The sequence below is a fragment of the Chrysochloris asiatica genome, unplaced genomic scaffold (assembly GCF_000296735.1).
Source record: "Chrysochloris asiatica unplaced genomic scaffold, ChrAsi1.0 scaffold00240, whole genome shotgun sequence".
NCBI lineage: Eukaryota > Metazoa > Chordata > Mammalia > Afrosoricida > Chrysochloridae > Chrysochloris > Chrysochloris asiatica.
In genome coordinates, this window is record NW_006408758.1 from 1,721,624 (window position 1) to 1,726,242 (window position 4,619).

The window sequence follows — 4,619 nt, forward strand, 5'->3', positions numbered from 1 at the left end:
AAACATCTTTCTGATATTCTCTGCTTTCAGCCAATGTTCATCAGACATCAGCAATGATATCCCTCATTCCACAGCCACTTGTGGATCTGGCTTGAACCTCTGAAGTTCTCTGTCATTGTATGATTGTAGCCGTTTCTGTCCTCTGTCCTCTAGGTTCGCTATGAGTCAAAATTGGCTTGACAGCGAAGGGTTTGTTTCTTTTTTGGTGGTGGTGGTGGTGGTGGCTGTGTGCCATGAAGTTGGTTCTGACTCATAGCAACCCTGAACATGGTTTCCGAGGCTGTAAATCTTTACGAGAGCAGAAAGCCTCATCTTTCTCCCACACAGCAGCTGGTAGTTTCTAATTGCTGACCTTTTGGTTCATGGCCCATTTCGTAACTATTACGTTACCAGAGTACTAGATATATTAGAAATTTTTTAAAAATGCAGTACATTATAAACATTTTTCATATCATTAATATTTTTCTTTCATGTAAATTTAGTCATTGTACTTTTGATATAGTCAAAAAATATTTTATAAATGTGCAGAAATTTAATTGGAAAAATACAAATTAAAAAATTTCAATTACCCCTTATTTTGGAATGCATTGTTTTGGGAAAAGGTTCTCACAAAAAGGATTTATCCACCCAGAAATGATTACTAAATCATCTCAGTTAGTACAGAGGAGTTGTATCAAACATATATTTAATTTACATGAATTAAAATAGGTTTTTATTATATAAAAAAATAGTATAAAATGATACTTTGTAAAGTTACTTTTTATTATGTACTCTACATTAACTTTGTAAAGTTACTTTTTATTATGTACTCTACATTATACATTGAATAATGATATACGTATATTACTATCTTTATACTCAATATATCACCACTCATCTGTCAGTTTGTTGAACTGGGTAGATGTGTGTTGCTTGAAGCTGGAAGCTATGCCACCAGTAATTTAAATACTAGCAGCAGTATCCGTGGTAGACAGGTTTCAGTGAAGATTCCAGATTTAGATGACTAGGAAGGAGGAAGAGGTGGGTCACTTCTGAAAGGTTAGCTGCAGTGAAATGTTGTCAGATATAATGCCCAAAGATGAGGCCCTCAGGTTGGAAGGCACCCAAAATACAACTGAGGAAGAACTGTCTCCTTAAAGTAGAGTTGATCTTAATGACATGAATGGAATTAAGCTTTTGAGACCTTCATCTACTGATGTGGCAAAACTCAAAAGGGGTAGAAGCAACTACAAACATCCATTAATAATCAGAACATGGAATGTATGAAGTATGAATCAGTAACATTGGAAATTGATAAAAATGAAATGGAACACATAAATGTCAATATCCTAGACATTAACAAGCTGTAATGGACTGCTATTGGCCATTTTGAATTAGAGAATCATATGGTTTACTATGACAGGAATGACAAATCGAAGATGAATGGCATTGCATTCATTATCAAAAAGAACATTCAAGCTCTATCTTGAAGTACAATACTGTTTTTGATAGGATAATATCCATATACCTACAATGAAGACCAGCTAATGACACTCTTATTTAAATTCATTTACCAACCACTAAAGCCAGTGATTTCAGTCTGAAATTGGTTGAACATGCAATCAAGATGCATTGATAATTACTGGTGATTTGAATTCAAAAGTTGAAAACAAAAAGAAAAAATATGGTGTTGGTGATAGAAATGACGCTGGCAATTGCAATGATAGAATGTTGCAAGACCAATGACTCATTAATTGTAAATACTTTTTTTTATAACAACATAAAAGGCAACTGTACACATGGACTGCACAAGGTATTAAACTGACTACATATGTGAGAAGAGATGGTGGAGCAGCTCATTATTATCAGCCAAAACAAAGCTATGAGTTGATCATCAATTGCTTATATGTAAGTTCAGACTGCAACAGGAAAAAAATCAAAACATTGCCATAATAGCCAAAATATGACCTTGAATATGTTGTTTTGTTGTTAAGTGCTGTTGAGTCGATTCTGACCCACAGTGACCCTGTATAGGGTTTCAAAGGAGCAGCTGGTGAGTTTGAACCACTGACCTTGCAGTTCAAATGACTTTGCAATCTGACACATTAGCCCACATCGCCACCTTGAGTATATCCCACCTGAATTCACAGACCACCTCAAGAACAGATTTGATGCATTAGACACTAAAGACTGAAGACCAAATGAGTTGCAGGATGAGCATCAAAAGTCACTTGACTATGGATCATAACAAACTATGGATAACATTGAAAGAATGGGTATTCTGGAACACTTAAGGAAAGCTCATAAAAGACCTGAACACAGACCAAGAGGTAGTTGTTCAAGTAGAAAAAGGGGACACTGAATGGTTTAAAATCAGGAAAAGTCTGTGTCTTAGTTCTGTTCTTTCACTATGTTTATTGAATCTGTGTGCTGAGCAAATAATCCAAGAAGATGGATTGTATGAAGAAAGCGAAACGTCATTAAAAAATAGTGTAAAAAGAAAAGACCAAAAGAGATATAAGAAGAGACTCTGAAACCTGTTCTTGAGAGTAGAGAAGCTAAAGCAACTGGAAGAAATGTTGAGATAAAAGAACTGAACATAAAATTTCAAAGGACAGCTTGATAGAAGATAAAGCTAATTATTATCATAAAATGTGCAATTACTTGGAGTTGGAAAACCAAAAGGGAAAAACATGCTCTGTATTTCTCAAGCTTAAAAAAAAAAGAAGGAAAAACTAAAACCTCAGGTTACAAGAGTGAAGGATTCTATGGACACATTTTGCATAGTTGTGGAAATATCAAAAGAAGATGGGCGGAATATACAGTCACTGTGCCAAAAAGAATTGGTTCAATAAATTTAAGAGGTTCCATTTGATCAAGAACCAGTGGTACTGAAAGAAGTCCAAGTATCACTGAAATAATTGGTGAAAACAAATATCCAGAAATTATAGGAATACAAACAGAAATGAAATGATACAACACCAGAGGTGTTCACTTCATCTACGTAAATAAATTTGTAAGAGCTACTTGGCCAGTTCTTTTGAAGAGATCCATATTTGTGTCCATTCCAAAGAAAAATGACCCAACAGAATGCGTTAATCATCAAACAACATCATTAATGTCACATGCCAATAAAATTTTGATGAAGATAATTCAAAAGTGATTGCAGCTTTAGCTATACAGGGAGCTTCCAGAAATTCAAGCCCAGTTCAGAAAAGGACATGAATGAGGGATATCACTGTTACATCATATGGACCTTGGCTGAAAGCAGAGTGTATCAGAAAGATGTTTACTTATGCTTTATTGATTATGCAAAGGCATATCACTGTGTGGATTATAAAAAATTATGTATAATATTTCAAAGAATGGGTATTCCAGAACATTTAACTGTGTTCCTCAGGAACATGTACACAAACCAACAGACAATTGTTCAAACAGATAAAGGAAATACCTAATAGTTTAAAATCAGGAAAGACATGCATCATAATTATGTCCTTTCATCATACTTACTCAATCTGTATGCTGAGCAAATAATCTGAGAAATTGGATGATATGAAGAAGAACATGGTATCAGGATTGGAGACTCATTAACAACCTGTGATATGCAGATAATACAACATTGTTGCTGGAAGCAAAGAGCACTAGAAATACTGATTAAACTCAAAGACTACAGCAACTTAATGTAAAGAAAACAAAAATCATTACTAGACCAATAAATAGCATCACAATAAATGGAGAAAAGATTGAAGTTGACAAAGACAACAATTTGCTTGGATCCACAATCAATGTTCACAGAAGCAGCAGTAAATAAATCAAATGACATATTGTATTAGGCAAACCTGTTTCACAAGGTATCTTTAAAGTGTTCAAGACAAAGTTTGAGGACTAAGGTGTACCTGACCCAAGCCATAGTATTTTCAATTGCCTCATATACATATGAAAGTTGGACAATGAATAAGGGACTGGAGAAGAACAGATGCATTTGAATTATGGGTGTTGGCAAAGAATAGTGTGAAGTACCATGAGCTGCCAGGAAAACACACAAGTCTGTTTTAGAAGCAGTACAGCCAGAATGCTCTTTAGAAGCTAGTATGGCAAAACTTCACCTGTCATACTTTGTACATGTTATCAAAAGAGTCCAAGCCCTGGAGAAGGACATTATGCTTAGAAAAGTGGAGAACCAGAGAAAAAAAGACCCACTGGATAGTTTGATACAATGGCAGTAACATACAATGGCTCAAACATAACAACAACTTTGAGGATGGCCCAGGACCAAGCAGTGTTTCTTTCTGTGGTGCATATGGTTTCTATGAGTTGGAACTGACTCAATGGTATGTAACAACAATACACTCATTATCTTCAGTTTTCATAGAGTCAACTCTGACCCATGACATCAAGGACATCAAAGGGCATATGTATCATAATAGAGCTTCACTACATAGGATTTTCAATGGCTGATTCATAGGGAAGTAGATTGGCAGACCTCTGGGTAGACTTCAACCTCTCACCTTTGGTAAGCAACCAAGGGTGATAACCACTTGCACCACTCTGTGAGTCCTTATACTATATAATCAGCTGATGTTAAGTGGATTCCATCTGATGAGAACCCCTCAATGAGTCTATATCTATTCAGACATGTT

The 4,619-nt window shown here is 35.4% G+C and overlaps 1 protein-coding gene across 1 annotated transcript in view; it reads right to left on the reverse strand.

Moving 5' to 3' along the window:
• LOC102839278 (latrophilin-3-like) overlaps positions 1-4,619 on the reverse strand; it is an 883,976-nt gene that overhangs the window by 526,055 nt on the left and 353,302 nt on the right. The window lies entirely within an intron of this gene.